An 18590-nucleotide genomic window follows, 5' to 3' on the forward strand; every position below is an offset into this window, starting at 1 on the left:
TCTTTCCTACAGTTTGCAGAGTGATCTGCAAACTGCTTTGCAGGGCACTTAGTGTGCCCACACTCTTGTCTTTAGTCTCCTGTCATCAGCTCCACCCGCATCAGACTGCTTTCGACTGCCTGTGCCTTGCACCACTTTTCTGGGGAATTTTTTCTTCAGATATTTCTTAATCTCCATGTTTAACTCATCCATGGCTCACCTTAAAGACACATTTTTGTTTTGGCTTTCTTGGCATCTTCCTCTACTCTTAACACTCACAGCATTTGTAATACAGGGACTGAAAGCATGGATTTGTCTGGTTGTGTCCCAGCTCTGTCATTTTTTAGCATATGAATTTGATCAATTTCCTTGTCTTTTCTTCTGCTGCTCACCGGTTAGGTAAGAAGAATTATGGTACCCACCTTCTGAAGCTGTTATAGGATTAAATGAGATAACAGTTGTAAGTGCCGAATACAGTCTATGGAAAATAGTAAGCACTAAATACTATGTTAAGTACAGTTTTTGTAGAACGCAGCTCAATATATTTCAATTAGTTGTTTATCAGTTTCCCGGGAAAGATTATGAACTTTTTAATGGTTAAAACTCTTGTTTATTCATCTTCATAGCTACAGCCCAGCCTTCAATTGAGTTTACTCTTGAATTATAAATACTTCTAATGCTACAGGTAATGTCATTTTCTAGACAAAGGAGGTGACTGACACAATGGAAAACAAAGCTGAAATCTGTACTGAGGAGGCTTCAGCTTGTAACTTCTTATGTAATCTGCAATGAACAAATAATTCTAGCACTTTCTAGGAAAAAAATGAAATGAAGGAGTAAGTTGATATCCAGAAAAAAATGCAATTAAAGCCCTTATCATTTCAGAAATTTATTGAAGGAAGACATTATACTTTGGTATGCTTCCGTTGGTTCAGAAATGTAAATGAGACAGAGTACAAGTAAATATTTCCTTTAGAATAAAAATTCCCAATAAGCCAACTGTACTTCAGAATCAGATAATTGCTAGGGCCAACATTTATCACAGATGTATTAGTTGTCTAGGGCTGCTGTACCACAGACTAGGTGGCTCAAACAACATACATTCATTGCCTCCGTTTTAGAGGCTGGGAGTCTGAGCTCAATGTGTCAGCAAGGTTGGTTTCTTCTGAGGGCTATGAGGAAAAATCTGCTCCCCTTCTTTTAGCTTCTGATGGTTTGCTGGCAATCTCTGATGTTCCTTGGCTTGGAGATGCATCACCCCAATCTGTGCTTTTATGTTCACACAGTGTTCCCTCTGTGTGCATGTCTGTGTCCAAAATTGCCCTGTTTATAAGGACACAAGTCATGTTGGATTAGGTTCCCAACCTACTGTAGCATGAAATCATCTTAATTACATCTTCAAAGCCACAAATTCCCAACAAGGTCATATTCTGGCATACTGGGGATTAGGAGTTCAACATACAATTTTGGAGGGACGTGGTTAACCCATAACCATAGGCTTTAGAGAACACTCTGAAAGTTTATTAAAAGCAGAATGTCAGTGTACATGATCTTGCTCTTATACTGGTCCTCTGGTAATGTTGCTTTTGATGCTGTTTTTTACAACTTAAGTGCTAAGAGTAAACAGATTTAATGTTTCTAAAATCGTGTCTATGATACTTGGTATTCCTCAGTAATAAAGAAATTTCTATCCAAATAGATAGGTTTATGACTGCTTAGAGATTATGGACCTGAACTTTGCTGAAACAGGCAGGTTTGCAAATTTTAGCAGTGTTGACATCTCAAGAAAAAAGGTGATGATTTCCCACTACCAGAAATTAAAATCTGATTATTAATTTAGAAGTGTTTGGAGTTAATATAAAACTCACCAGAAGTAAAATATTTAGAGGGACTGTGGAGATATAGAATTTAGGGACTTGGGGAATATGTAGTTTTTCCTTTAAGAAAAGATAATTATATTCAAACTAAGGAACACGGTATTCTCAGTCCCTAAACGCAGAATGAGGTTGCTGGTTAATTTACAGTATAAGTTAAATTGGAAAATGCTTAGCTTTTTCCTGTACCCAGTGGTGATATCTCTTAAAATTTGACCATACAGTTAAAACTGTCTCTTTCTTTCTTCTTTTTTTTTCTATAGAAGAAAATCTCATCTATCGTTTCTTTTTTTCATTCTTATTCATGTCTTTATGAATAATTTGTTTTACATTCTTAAATCTTGCCTTATATAAAAAGTTTATGTGAGCCATACAGGAAATGATATTCCTTGCCCAGACAGGATATTTCAAGAATAAAAATTACAGTTAGGAATTATATTTAATAGTTAAAATGGAGAATAGCCTCATTTAGCAAACTGTATTTGAGTTAACCTTGAAGAACTCCCAGTATCTAGCATTGTGTCTTGAGTAGAAGGAGTTTATTAATATCACCACCTCCTTACACTTATTAAAATTATACTCTATTCAATATTTTTAGCTAGAATTAATATTTTGCTCTTCTATTATTTTAATAAAGGAAAGTCTTATCTGGAATGTGGGCACATAAAATGTCAGAAGAATACAAGTTCTTGGAGAATTTAATTTCTGTGACTACAGTACCTTGTTCTAAGCATTTTTCAATTGTCAACCTAAAACCTATTGTTTATACAGTGTTAAGGCATTTTTGTTCAAATGTGAGTGTTTGACCCAAATAGCATAGCAAGTTGATTTTATCCGTCTTCTCAGAGGCTTTTGTCTTGATGAATCTCTCATCATGAACAATTAAACAATGTTGGATTATAAATTCCATCAAAAACACAGTATCTCAGAATGCATATTTATTTCACAAAATACACATATACTAAGGAAGCAAATCTGCCAGTTCTATATAAAACTTATTTTCAAGTGTGTCTAGTGAAAAATTTTTCCTGTAATGAGAAATCAAAAGTGTTGATATTCATAGAGTTAGTAAGCACAAAACAGAAGGTCCATTGTCTTTTCTCTTATTAAGGTTTCCTATGAAAAATTTTAATGTTGTCTCTAAGTTTGCAAATTAAAGCTATTACAAAATAAAAGAAATATTTTTAAAAAGTTGTTTTGATAATTGCTGCAAGCTAAGAATCTGTTCTATCCCATCAAGAGTACCTGACCTTTCTAGAATAATGAAACAAAACTTCAAAGAAGACGTGTTCTTGGTTCATTTAGAATGTCGGCCATTGGTTAAAAGTAGGAATTAATTCCCCATTGTTGAAATGAGCACTGAGATGGTGTCAATGCTGATTTGCAGAAAAGATATTCAGAATGAAGTCAACTTTCTCTGCTTTGAACTTCCAATATGGATCTTGGTTCAGAGAGAAAAAATATGTAATCATGAAGCTGTAGTGAAATAATTGCCACTTAAGAAATTTGAACCTTCTGTACTGCTCTTCTCACATTGTGGTGCACCATGGTCTCTTCCAGAAAACTCTCTCCTCCTCTTCAGTTTTCTTGACACTTCCAATGATCTGTTTGTAGAGAGAAATACTATGTAATAAAATAATCATTTTCTTTTTTGCATTGGGCAGTGATTCCTAGTGTACTTTGGTGTGCTTTCCTTGTTCAGTTTCCAAAGAAATATTCTTGTCAGCTTCTCTGCATCTTTTTACTGGTCAGGAGGACAAGACTGCTGTGTGCTCTGCAAGCTGCTGAGATGCCAGGGAGCTAATAACACAGCGGTCCCTTGAAGGAGGTGGCGGATTTCCTACCTATGGAAATTAAGAATGTTGGTCTCTGTAGTAATTTGGCACAGGGTTGCCTTTTTCTTTAGAATTTTCTTCCAGTAGCAGCAGAAAAATTGCCACTGGTAGCCTCAAACATAGAACAAACTGGAAGTAAAATGTGTTGTTAACCTAGGCCCAGTCTGTAGTGAAGTTCATTATCCTGTGTGTAATTTTTCTTGTTTTCTTCCTTCCCTACTTCCCCTTGTTCATCTTCTTCCTCTGAAGTTTAGTTTGTGTTGTTTTTTTTTTAATTCTGAAAACTCTCAGAATCAGCCTCCTCAGCTAGCATGAGGTAGGACATTTAGTACTTTATGAAAGAATAATGCCTCTTTAACTTGAAAATAAGCAAAATAAACCTGAACCAATACCTGATTTAACTAACTCTTCGGAATTTCATACATTGGAAAAGAGCCACATATTCTATGGAATGTTGAATTATATCATCCCAAAGTAACTCCAATTCATTATCTTAAAAATATCTAAGTCTATATGTGCAGATATAGATGTATCCCCATGAGTAGAGATAAAAGAGGTTCCCACACATGTAAATATGCAGCATTTAAATGAAATGTTCAAAGTTATTTGTAAGAACATAACAGAAGAACTTGAGGACCATTTGCCTAATGTAATATTTTAGAAGTTACTCTGATGTAGTTTGTTTGATGCAAGCATAGTGATTCTCACAGTTTTCCTTGGTTGCTCTGAAGATAAAGTGTGTATATTATTTATTATAAGTCCTAATGTAATGGCAGACATTATGCATGGAAAGTTAATAAGGTTTCTGATACCATTATTACATAATCTAAAAATAGTTTTCACTATTTTAAACACAAAATCAAATTTCCTAGAATAAACCCACACCCTGGCTAATTGATTTTGTTTGTTCTACCATGTGCATAGGTGCTTTATTCTTAAAAGTAAAAATTGAAAAGAAAATGACTAAATATCCATTCACAGTAAAATGGATAAACAAGTGTACATTTATATGATGGAATATTACACAGCAATGAATAAGAACAAACTACTTATATGATGCAACATAAATTAATCTTACATACTTAATGTTGAGAGAAAGATTTTCATAAAAAAGAATAAAAATGAGCTTTATTTTTTTTTAGTAATTTAGAGTTGTAACTCACCACATCAATAATTCCTGAAGTTTATGAAAAATGGAATGTAGTTACACAAATAATAATATTGCAAAAAAATAACTTGTTGTGTAAACAAAGCTATATATATGTAACAAATTACATGTATATAATGCTGTAAACTTTATCTGAAATTAATCATTTTCTTGTTTTCTGATTAATAAAAGACCTTATACAAGATAACTATAATCTTCTCATGTATGCATGTATATATATATACATGTTTACATGCTTACATTTATGTACATATATTCATTATTTTACATATGATTACCAAACTCTCTTACATGACAGTTAATGTTTGGAGTTATTATTTTTATTTCCAAATCTCCAAGAAAATGTAGGAGTTGGAATCAGCTGACTAAAAGCAAAACATTATATGGTATGCTAGGTTATGCTTACAAGTTTGACTGTGCATTAAACCTTTTTGGGAGCAAGTACTACATGTTGTCCACCACTGAGTCCTCATGCTTACATGGCAACTGATAGGTATATGAGAGGGACCCAAAAAACCCTGATTTATTTATAAAAATTGTGTATCTATGTTTAAACTTCAGTCACCTTCAAAGTACTCTCCATTTGATGCAACACACCTATCAAGCCATTTTCTTCATGGTTCAAAACAGTTTTTGAACTTGTCAATTTTTAATCTTTTAGTGTTTCTGGCATTTTTTTGTTTCACTGTTTCCACATCAGCAAAATGTTTCTTTTTGAGGACTTTTTTCATCAGGGGAAACAAAAAAAGTTGCCCAGGGTGAGATTGGGTAATAAGGAGGATGGGACACAGGCACGACGCCATTTTTGGTCAAACACAAAGTGCAGTCTGGGCAGGTTTGCTGGTAAAGCATCCATCATGAAGTGGGCAATGTATTGAAAGAGTCCTCAAAAAAATTTCACTGAAGCCAAACACAGCCTCTCACAACAATGCCAGCTGGTACACTGATACAGATGGGTTCTTAGCACACTGGCCTAGCAGGGGAAGCCTGTACTACAAGGAGCCCACCCTCCAGAAGACAGTTAAGAGTTTTTTTGCCCCCTCCATATGGTGAGAATTTAACAAATATTTGTAGCATTCATTAATGAAGATTGATTCACTTAATGAACAGTAATTATTACTAATCATTCTTCAAGTGTGTGTTTCATCTTTTTTGAATAAGCACTTCACTCTTAGCAAGATTTATAAAATTTGGAAGTGATGTAAATAACTTAATCTTTGCATCTGAAACTGCAAGAGACCAACAGCTCAATGCTGTTAGGAATTAGTTAATTGAGTCCATTTATTAACTAAACAAGCATTGTGCTTTAAAAGAAGTGGTGTTCATTGCAGCTAATTGAATGAAAGGAAGGAAGAGAGTCATTTTCTTCTCTGAAAAATTAGTGAAGTCAACATGGTGTTATGATATTTTATGACTGTAGTTGTCTGCCTGCAGTGTCTCATAAATATTGACCACTTGGTAGTAGAGTGAGATAAGCTGCAGAATTACCTAAGGAGAAGGCCAAGAAAAGAATAAAAACCCCATGTGGCCGGAAGACATAATTCAACTTGGGAACCAGCCGATGTCTCCCTGTACAGCGGAGTGCAGCCTGAGCAGGGACTTTGTCCTCTGAGGGTGGTGGTCATGTTATAAGTTGGAGATAGATTTCCAGGGATGTATGAGAGAGAGTCAAAATTTGAAACTGAGCTATGTTACAATGATTTTTCTTTTTTTAACCTGTATATGGAAGAGAGGTTGGGATAAGCTTAATATTATAGCTTTTAGTAGTTAAAAAAATTAGGCAAGATAATGATATATCTATCATCTATTTGAAAAATTGTTCTAAACTTTCTGGGATTTGTGTGTGTGTGTGTGTGTGTGTGTGTGAGCCTGCTTGACACTGGAGTGGGATTTTCAGGAACGATAAACAGGAGACCTAGAGGCTTAGAAGCCTAAGAGAATGTGGAGCATTTAGGGAATTGTGTAATAAACACATCTCATAGGCAATGGGTGTAAGACTAAAGAAGTGAGAAGGGCCAGAAGGTGAAAGGCCTTTTATTCCATGGCAAAGAATCTGCCTTGTCAATCATTGTAGTGGAGTAAAAGATCAAAGTTGTGTTTTTAAAGGTCACTCTGACATCTCTGTTGAGGGTGAGTGGAATGGGCTTTACCGGAGTTAAGGAAAGTAATGGAATATTTCAGTATGCTAGAAAAAGTAGAGTATTTATTTTCATATACAAAGTACAACAAGTAGTATTAATTATGGATTGATTATGAGTTGGAGAAAGAGGGAGGAATCTAAGGTGTTACCTGAGTCTTGTAGGGGCAATTGAATGGATGGTGATGACATTGACTGAGATAAGGATGGGGAGAGAAATAAGAGGTTGTGGGAGATGGTGACAAATTCATATTTTGATTCGTTAATATTGAGGTACCTGTGTAATATCTAAGTGGAATGACCTTGGCAGCAGTTGGATTTACTGCTCAGAGTTCAGGAGAGCGATCTGCACTAGAAATGTAGACATGGATGTCATTTACATATAGGTGGTCAGCGAAGCTCTGGAAGTGAGATTGGGCCATGAATGACACCTTGGTAATAATACAGTTGAAGGGGTAAGCCTGGAAAGAGGGCTCCAGAAGGGACCTGAAACTGAATAATGAAAGAGGCAAACCAAAGAAAGTAGAAGCATGGAAGCCAAAGGAACAGTAAGTTCCAAGGAGTAATCAACGATGTCATGAAGATAAGCCTATAAAACAAGGACAGAAAAGTAAACATTGGATTTGGAAAAGAGTAAGTCATGATGCGTTTCAACACAGTAAACAGGGTTAAGACCAGCTGAGGAAGTGAAGGAAACAAGTGTAGACTATCCTTTCAAGAAGCTTACTTTTTTTTTTAGTTTTCTGAGGAAATTCCATACCATTTTCCACAGTGGCCTCACCAGTCTGCATTCCCACCAACAGTGCACTAGGGTTCCCTTTTCTCTGCATCCTCTCCAACATTTGTTTGTGGATTTGTTTATGTTGGCCACTCTGACTGGTGTGAGATGGTACCTCATTGTGGTTTTAATTTTCATCTCTCTGATGGCTAGTGATGCTGAGCATCTTTTCATATGTCTCTGGGCCCTCTGTATGTCTTCCTTGGAGAAGTGTCTGTTCAAGTCCTTTGCCCATTTTTTAATTGGGTTGTTTGTCTTCCTGGAGTGGAGTCGTGTGAGTTCTTTATATATTTTGGAGATCAGCATGGATGAAACTGGAGAGCATTATGCTAAGTGAAATAAGCCAGGCGGTGAGGGACAAATACCATATGATCTCACCTTTAACTGGAACATAATCAATAGAAGAAAAAAGCAAACAAAATATAACCAGAGACATTGAAGTTAAGAACAATCTAACAATAGCGGGGGGGGGCAGTGGGAAGAGTGGATTACAGGAACTACTATAAAGGACACATGGACAAAACCAAGGGGGAGGGTGGAGGTGGGGGAGGGAGGTGGGTTCAGCTGGGGTGGGGTGGAGGGATGGGGAGAAAAGGCATACAACTGTAATTGAATAACAATAAAAATTAAAAAAAAAGAAGCTTACTTTTAAAGGAAAATAGAAAGAGAGTGAGGGAAATAGAGCAGGATATGCCAGGGAAGATGCCTGTGTTTGTTATGTGGGGGAAAAAACATGTTTACATGCAGTAGAAAAAAATACTGAATAGAAAGGCATCATTTCAAGATGTAGAAAATAAAGGCTGAGGGAAAATGATTTGGGAAGGTAAGTTCTTGAGCAGACGGAAGGAAAGAAATCCAGAATACAGGTGGTAATGTATCTGGCCTTGGTAAGAATGAGGATGAAGGAGGTAAGAAAATAAAGGGGAGAAGAAGAGAGGGAGGGGAGTGGGAGGAGATGGAACTGATACATACTGCAAAATGACAAGTCCACATTTTACAAGTAAAAAAAAGGGAGAATTTATTAACTCATACTTTGTGGTTCAGGGCGGGAACTACCTTCCACAGAGCTTGATACTAGGTTTGCCTCAGAGGGATTGGAGTATATTCTAGTGCTACCACATACTGTTTGTGTGGGTTTCAGCAATTCCTCTTCTCTGACCCTCCATTGTCTTCTTTTATCATTCACACAAATGAAATGTGCAAAGCATGTGAATTCCAGGGCTGGCCACAAACTAGGCAGTCGGTGCATTACGGATTTTCAGACTCAGACTCAGATAAATGGCATTAAAGTGATATAGAAGACAAGTACATGACTTGCTTCTTGGAAAAGAAATGAAGAATAGGTTTTCATTTGAAATTAGAATCTTTTGCCAAACAGAAAATGTAAAACAAACCAGAGTCCACTTTGCTTTCTCCAGTTTTGAAATATTTTAAAGACGAACTTGCTGTATTGGTGATGCTCTGCACACACCCACACGGGTTTAAATAAACTGATGGAGAAGAGTAATCAGTCCAAGATGTTAACTCATGGGGTCTGGACAAATATTAAGACAGATTTATGGCAGTTACTTTCCGTATCTCATTACATAATTACGAATCAACGATACCAACAGGATTTAGTCTGATTAAATTGGTAGCAAATATAGTACATTTTCTAACTCATCAATAGAAAATCTAGATAATTTGGCCAGGTGATAGCTCTTGCTTTTTAATTTTTCTATTTAATTAGTCACTCCCTTATTTATGCTCTTTCGATAAATCTTAGTTGAACTTAGTAACTATAGAGTCTTTGAAACTACCTAGACTGCAGCCAAATTCAAAACTATGTAGTTCATTTGTTCATCACCAGAGAAATAAAATAAAAGCAATTGGATACTAAGTAATCAGTGTTCATGAACACAAGCTTGTGTATATGTTTGCGTGCGTATATACAAATCTTTATATGGTGCCTGAGTACGGTGAGTTATATGACACCTACTATGTGTCAGGCACTCTTCTGAATGCCTCAGGTGCATGAACTCATTTAAATCTTCACAAACATGCCTTAAGATATATACTGTGTCTTAAAGAAACAATACTGCATTATTATTATTAGTGTAGTAGTAGTATTTTGATTTTTCAGATGAGTAAATTGAGGCATAGAAAGCTTCCATTCAAACTAGGGCCCTCTGGCTCCAGGTTTCATGCCGAGACAATAGTTATGCTCTCAATATATGCCATTTTAGAGGGGTTTTCTTTGAAAGACTTTTATTTTTTGTAGAACTGATAAAATTCAGTAATAACAACTAAAGAAGTGTTTTTAGTGGAGTACCTCTTATTTTAAAATTACATTCATTATTATTATAAAGTAATATGGATATCATGGAAAAGATAAAAAAGAAACTATTATACATAAACTGTAATGCAAAACCAATAACTGTTAACAGTTAGGTCTATTTTGTTCAGACCTACTTAAGATATTATTTTTCATTTCACAAAATTTGGATTAAAATTTAAATAAGTCTTTGTTTTGCTTCTTTCATTTAATATTTGATGAGAACCATTTATATTCTTATGCTCCTTCATATTCTTCAAATCAAGTATGTTTTTGGATATAACATTTTCGTATGTGTGTATTATGATGTGTTAAATGTCTGTATTGCTAGATACTTTGTGAGTACATTATTTTACTATCTTAAATAATTATGATGATCATTCTTATATATGTTGAAAAAAATTAAAAGTACTTATTAGATGTTAAATTGCTCAGTTAAAATATATGAAGATTTTTAAGGTTCTTTGAAAGACACTCCCTTTATACTCTCAACAGCAGAGTGTAAAACTACCCATCTCATTACACCCTAATTAGCATGGATATTCTCATTTTAAAAATATTGGCACTTTGATAAGTGACAAAATTACATTTCATTGATACTTGAATTTTTATTTATTTTGTATAAATAAGAAAAAACACTACTTATGCTTGTTAGTCATTTTTATTTCTCTCATAAATTGCTGGGGGTTTTATTATCTCTTTCTTATTAATTTATAAAAGTGAGTTTGATTTTTCTTTTTCCCCCTTTGCACTGAACTTATTGGGGTGACACTGGTTAACAAAACTATACAGACTTCAGGTGCACAACTCTATAACATCATTTCTGTGCTGTGCTGTGTGTTCACCACCCCAAGTCAAGTCTCCTCCCACCACCCTTTATCCCCCCACACCCTCCTCCACCTCCCCCATCCCTCCTCCGACAATCAGCACACTGTTGTCGGTATCCATGAATGTTTTCCTCTCTCTCTTTTTCTTTTTTGCTTAATCCCTTCAACCCCCAACCACCACCGCCCTGCCCCTTGCTCAATAACTGACAGCTTGCTCTCTGTGTCTGTCTCTATTTTGCTTGTTAGTTTATTTTGTTCATTAGATTTCACACTTAAGTGAAATCAGATGGTACTTGACTTTCTCTGACTGGCTTATTTTACTCGACATTCCAGGTCCATTATGCTGCTACAAAAAGTAGGGTTTTCTTATTTTTTACAGTTGGGTAGTATTCTGTTGTGTAAATGTACCACAGCTGTTGAATCCACTCATCTGCTAATGAGCATTTGGGCTGTTTCCAGATCATGGGTAAATAACGCTACAATGAACATAGGGGTGCATATATTTTTTCAAATTAGTGTTTCCAGTTTCTTTGGATATATTTTCAGAAGTGGAATCTCTGGGTAATAAGGCAGTTCCATTTTTAATTTTTTGAGGTAACTCCATACTGTTTTTCACAGTGGCTGCACCCATTTGCATTCCCACCAACAGTTCACACAAGGGAACGTACAGTTGAAATATTATTATGTCTTCCTAGTGAGTTGTTCCTTTTTATTGTTAAGTAGTTACTTGTTTTACTTCTAATATTTCTTTTTGCCATATAGTGTATTTTCTCTGAAATCTGTATAACTATAGCAGTGTTTCTTCCTGAATATTTGTCTACTTTCTCCTTTTTATTTCTTTACTTTTTCTATTATCATGTTTTAGTTGTTTGTTTTTTAAACAACACACACATGTCTTTTTAATGTACTCTAAGAGTTTCTATCTCTGAGCTGAGTTTATTTAATGTATATTCATTGTGTTTACTCATCCATTTGAATTTCATTTTTACTTTATATGTGCTCCATAACTATTAGTTTTTGATTTATTTTGTTGCTGGTTTTTGTGAGGTTTCTTTTGCTTTTTCATTTTTTCTGTTACATTTTTCTATTTCTATTATTTTAGTATTATACTTAAACTTTTATACATTCTTACTTGCAAAAACAGTGCCTAACATTAAATAATAGCCATTTCTTCTTTTCCATAATACATGAATCTTAGAATACTATTTAACTTTAATCACTGCCACCTCACCATTTTATGCATTATTGTTTCAACTTGTTTTAGGATTTCAACTTGTTTTGATACATGTATACTTTTTATGAGTCAATAAAGCAATATTTGAATGCAGAAATAGATGAAAGTTATAAATGATAGTGTTTGTTACTTTAGGATTTTCTGTAGATGGGGGTGTTTTCTAGACAAGGTTAAAATAAGTGCACATGAATGTTTTTCATTGTTTATTAAAATTATTAAATTATAAAGAGATTAGAATTTAGTAATGAATTAGTCATAATTACATAATATAATTGGCAATGGAAGATAGTTTCAAACGTATTAAATCAGAATCTATTGCAAATACAATAATTCACTGCATCAGAAGGCCAATAGAAAAGTAGGAAAGGTTAGGAGAACATCAAAGAAGGACAAAGAAACCAGTCACTTTTGATGAAATGGTTCACATTGAGTTCTTAAAGAACATGTAAGGTGAGTATGTTGGTTTTTAAGCATTAAGCAACTAGACCACACGAATGGTGTCTTTCTGAATTTGCTGTTAGTAGTAAAATGTGTGACCTTTTACCAAAGTATGCTCGTGACTGTCAAGGTAAATATACTTCATTTTTAAATCCTGGGGAGGGAAATGAATTACCTAAGAAGATGATACCAGCTCAAATAATAAAATATTCAAATAATGTGTATATAAATGAGAGAATTCTAAGCATAATTCTTCCATAATTCTCAAGATTTTTAAAATTCATTCCATATTTCTCCCTGTCAAATACTTACAGTTTTTTTGACTTGTTTTATAAAAATAACATAGTCAAAGCATAAATAATATGCTCCATATCGGGAAATTTTATTGCGATAGTGCACCTCCCTGCCTTGGGATAACTTTTGGAATACTGACGTTCGAACATGGCAAATATAAGCATCTTTCTAGTAGTACTCGGAGAAGGAGCTGTCTGGAGCTTTTAGCCTCTCCTCCAGCAATAGGTCCCTGAGACATCTTACTACTATATTTTCATACATATTTTTAAAGTAGTAAAAAAATGAGAGCTCCATATTTTTGATTTCCAATATATGCCTATGGGGTCCGACTAACTTCACTTTACAAATGAAGAGATTGAAGGTCGGTAACATTAAATATCATTCCCAAGGTCCCACAGCAGTTGAGTCACCTGTCTGAGAATTCCATCCAGGCATGTTCATGCGGCGTGAATGACAGTCTCTGCCTTCTGGATATGTGCTACATTTTACCTAAACAGTGAAGGGATTCATTTTTACATGCTTTTGGCCAAAGAATATAAAATGACATCATTTCAACATCTAGTAGCAGCCTGAAAATTTTCATAATCAGTTGAACCTACTAATAAAAATGGGAATCAGTTACTCAAGAACTTCAGTGGATACTCTTGTCTGTTGCAAATATATATGGAGTGGACAATGTACATGAGTTAATATATATCGTAATATTGTATCAGCTAACATCTTAAGTATTTACCTTATCCTAGGCAAAATTACAAGTGCTTTACTGGCATAAACTCACCCAGTGCTAACAACAACCATACCTAAATGGTCCACTTATTACTCATATTCTACAGAGTAAGAAATTGAGTCACAGTGAAGTTAATCATCGTGTCCAGGTCTAGTAAGTGCATCCAGTAAGTGCAAACTAAAATTAACATTCAGGCAGGGAAGCACAAGAATTCAGATACTTTTACCATACTCTGTAAGATAAATACACATAGAAAGAGATTTAACATACACAGAGTAAATTATTTAATTGAAATATATAAAAATACTTCCTCAGAGTTTATGTTCTTATTTTTATACATATTTGAAAGTTTCTACAGATTTATAGAAAGAAAACTATAATAGACTATCATATAGTCCTTGTCCAGATTCAACAATTACAGTATTTTTTAATCTCAAAATGATCAAGAGTTCTGTAAAATGTTCTGTAGTTCAGATTTGTCTGTTGGTTCTCTGCAGTTTCCTTTAATTTAGTTACCCACCCTCTATTTTTGTAGTTTTTCTACATGTCTGCCAGTATTTATTGTTACTAATTGTGTGTCTGTCTTTGGTATTTTATTGTTTTGTTTAGTTTTCGCCATTTGAGATAGTGTATAGTTATAGCGGTATTTTATTGTGGTTTTAGTTTGAATTTGTCTCTTGACTAAAGATGTTGAGCAGTTTTACATGTGCTTATTGGCCGTCTGTATAGCTTCTATAGTAAAGTGGTTTTTTTCCCCAGGTCTTTTGCCCATTTGCTTTATCGGTTGCTTTTTTTTATCACTGAATTGTAAGTGTTCTGTAATATATTCTGAATAGTAGTTCTGTGCCAGACAAATGTTTGATAAATATTTTTCTCAGTTCATTTTTTTCCTATTCAAGTATATATATTTTTCTTCTTTCGGTTTGCTTTCCGTGACCTATGTAAGAAACGTTTGACTACCTTCAAATTATGAAGACGTTTCTGGGTGTTTCTACAACAGCTTTTTATTTTAGATTTTATATTTATATACATAACTTGAATTATTTTTATATGTTATGAGATAAGGGCTAGAGCCATTCTTTCCCCTTATCGATATCCACTTATTCCAGCACCATTTGCTGAAAAGACTTTCCTCTATCAACAACACCAACAATACTGTGTTTAGTAAGTAATTATTATGTGAATTAAGGGAAGTGACTACTATGGGTTTTATTACAAGTTTTTTTAACGTAGAGTAAAAAGTATTTTCACTGTTCATACTCAAGTTATCAAGCGGTAACTACATAAAGAGAATTATTACCTGTCTATTCACTGGAAAAATCCAGGTCCTTCATAGTTAGTTACCCAACCACAAATGGCTAGAGTTACGTGTTGAGACCCTTTTATATCTTCATCTATCCCTTTATACAGGGTCTGGCAGGAGGAAGGCCTGCTTGAGTGTGGTCGGTGGGGTAATAACATGAGTGTGATAATTTGTAGTTTTAATTTGAATATTTTACCTAAAACATCATATGGTGTGCTTGAGTGTTATCGTGTTATATTACAGAATTACATGCTTATGATTTGGTAATAAAAATTTGGTAATAAAAAAGGGCATTGTTTGTGCCAGACCCTGTATTTTAGATCTAAAATTGTACCTTGCTTTCTGAGACTCTGCTGATAAATTGGTGGATTGACAGTTGTTTCTGTGTCTGCTTAAATATCTACTTATATCATCAAAATATAATTTAATTGCAAATATATTACATAAATCTCTGAATAATGAGAGTCCTATACTGAAACTAATTGCATTCTATTATTGGTAGCTGAGTTATCTCTGACATAAAGCAGCAATTGAGAGTTCACTTATTCTTAAGTTAAAGTTATATACACATACACTAAATTTTATTTTTTTTGTTTTGCAGAACATTGGAACCAAGTAGATAATAGATATGAAATAGATAGGCACTTGTATTCAAACACGGGGAGTCTGATGTACATTGAACTTGTGAGCAGTGCAGAGCCTAACTCCACGGATTCTTCCGTTAGGACACATTCATGTTGAGCCTTTCCGATGTTAACTCACTACAATTGACAGAGATGCTTCTTTGTGAGTTTGGAATATTAACATAAATGTGGCTGGTGGAAAGAAATAAGACTTTTCTTAATGAGAATACATAAAAATAGATTGTATAACTAGTTAATATTACTCATGTTTAAACAGAACACACTTAAAAGTTAGAGCGGGATTTAAAGAAATATGCCTTCTTATTTTGACTAGAGTTCTTATTAAGTCTTTATTAATTAATAAATCCCTTCTTCATCCAGCTCTGAGATTTGAAGCCTTGGGCTTCTGTTACTTTACTAGCAGCCTTTTCAGTGATTCTCACTCTCTTCTTTAGTCCTTTTAGTAATAAGTACCAATTACTTCTAAAAAGGCAAGAAAACAAGTCTTGCAGCAGCGCGAGGGCATTGTTTTTCTTGAATCACCGTGAATACATTTTCTCTAGACAAAGGATATTTGTTTTCCGACTTTGTTGTTTCTTCTTCTTCAGAAAGCGTTACTTATGTCCTCTCTTAAACTTCTATAGCTATGCAGGAACCCAGCAGTATCAACTCCCAAGATAATTAAGACATTTAGTTACAAATGTCTTAATTTCTTTCTTTATTAATTTCTTAATGTCTTTAAATGTCTTACAACATTTCTAAAATGTTGTAATTTCTTTCTAAGAAAATCTTGGGATTTAAATTACACACATGTTTATTTATACCAACTTCATAAGTTTTAATGCACCTTAAACAAAACATAAAGTGATTAAATAATCATAAAATGATTTGTAAGCTACAAAAACTGTCTTCAAATCTTTCCTCACTTTGAAAATCTACTGGTCAGAAATTTTGACAATTTACAAATTGATATTCTATTAAAATCCATAAATAAAATGAGTGTATTAGAAAAAATAAGTCTATATTCATATCGGCTGTTTTTAATGTTTGCCTTAAAATAATGATTTTTATTTGCTAATGGCACTTATTTTATTTTATGATGCCTAAAAAATAGCCTACTTAAATAATGCGGCAATAAATACCTTTATACATATATTTTAATATATTTGGTAATTTTAATAATGAAAACTTCTTTGTTGGTTAGAAGATAAAGCCTTAGCTATGATTAACAACTTGCTTTCTTTAAACTTGCTCTCATTTACATGCCCACCTGCAGGGAGGTGGATGCCTGTTTTCCATATCTTACTCCCAAACTGGGCAGAATCATTCCTTTAAATAGCTTCATTTTCAAGGAGAAGCCTTCTCTAACTCCCCAGCGTGTGGTACTGATCCCTGTGTGACTAGTTCCCATGATATCCTGGGCTTTTACTTGCCCAATCACAGCACTCAGCCCACTAAGAGTATCACTTAACCAGTTGTCTTGATTTCTTGCTTCACTTTGAGTTTTGAGAAGGCCTGGATCAGGTGCTTTTTTGTCTATCTCTGCACCTGACACAGAGCTTAGTACATGGTAGACGCTGCAGGAAATACTGCTGATAATCCAAGGACTGTGCATCTGTATCTTCCAAGCTGACATCCTCCAGGATTGTTTAACTCTTCCGATAATATATTTCAGAGTTGTGAACAGGAAATTGGAAGGATGACCTATGAAGGCTTAGCTCTCAGACTTTCACAGGTTTTAGTGATAATTATTTTGTAGGAACCTAGAAAATATTTTTAAAAGCAGCAAAAAATAAACAAAAATAAAACCTAATGTCCAAAATTGGAAGGGACTTTCCTGACCGACTTCTCACTTGACATTCTCCTTAATTATACTACAATAGTTCTGCTTACTATGTACTATTTATGTTACCACTGTTATTACTAATTTTGAGTGGTAGCCATTGTCCAGTTCTGAGAGATGGAAAAAATCTGAAATGGAAGATAATTCCACATATATTAAAATTTTATTTGTATGTTCAGTGCATGTCAAAAAATACCTTATAGTATAAAGAATAGATATAGATAAAAAACATCTTACCAAAAGAAAATGGGTTTCTTTATGGCTTGTTAAATAAATGCTGAACAATTATTGAAAGCTGGAAAGGTTCCAAATTGTTGGTCCACCCAGGGCATCTGCATATCTTAGTACAGTCATGGCCCTATAGTAATAAGACTGCCCACAGCCCACAGATCGCGAGTCAATGGCAGATTCTAACATCTTACTCTCTCACTTGCTCTTGAGTTAGTGATATCTTTATGACCTAGACTTTCAGTTGGCTAGACACTTACAACTTTATATTTTAATTCAGACTGTAATAATTTTCCTACAAATATTTTTGCAAGTTTAAACATTGTAAGTGGTAAGTACAGCAATCAAAATCTATTATCAAGAGTGGATTTCTATTCTTCAGGGTTAGAAGTGATTATTAATTTTTTTCCATCAACATTAAACTCTAGTTCTTGGCAATGTTCCTAGAGAATTGGGAAGAGAGGATCTTATGTCTCAAAATCTCTAGAGTATATAAATAAATCTCCAGGTCTAAAGGAGTCATTTTAATGAATGAGATACCTTTATTCATGTGTGAACTCTTAGTGACACAAATTAAGGCGATTTGAGGTTTGTGCTATGTCAAGTCACATACTTAACAATGCTTCCTGCAGTGTGAACTACTAGTCTGATCTTGCCACAATTCAGTTCTTCACAAGAGGACTTGATGCTTTTCTGGCTTGTATTTTCTTCATGTGCACACATATGTTTCCAGTTCATTTGTTTTTGTGTGTTTATGTGCTTAGCCCAATTTTGCAGTTTATTTTTATGTTGAAAAATATATATAGGATTTTTTTCCCTATGAAATCAGTCACCTGCAGAAGAGGTATTAATAATTTGGTGCACCATATAAATACTAAGTGTAAAGCGACTGGGAAAGAGAAATGACAAATGGCACACATCATTGAATTTTATTTGACACCTTCTCCCCTGGCAGTACTTGTAACTTTCTCTATGACCTTCACAAAGA

At 34.3% G+C, this 18590-nt stretch overlaps 1 protein-coding gene across 2 annotated transcripts in view; it reads left to right on the plus strand.

The window, feature by feature from the left end:
• The window catches only part of NLGN1 (neuroligin 1), a 762989-nt gene that overhangs the window by 53947 nt on the left and 690452 nt on the right, over nt 1-18590 (plus strand). The gene's annotated exons all lie outside the window — the stretch shown is intronic.

Source organism: Desmodus rotundus, chromosome 2 (assembly GCF_022682495.2).
Source record: "Desmodus rotundus isolate HL8 chromosome 2, HLdesRot8A.1, whole genome shotgun sequence".
In the NCBI taxonomy this organism is placed as follows: domain Eukaryota; kingdom Metazoa; phylum Chordata; class Mammalia; order Chiroptera; family Phyllostomidae; genus Desmodus; species Desmodus rotundus.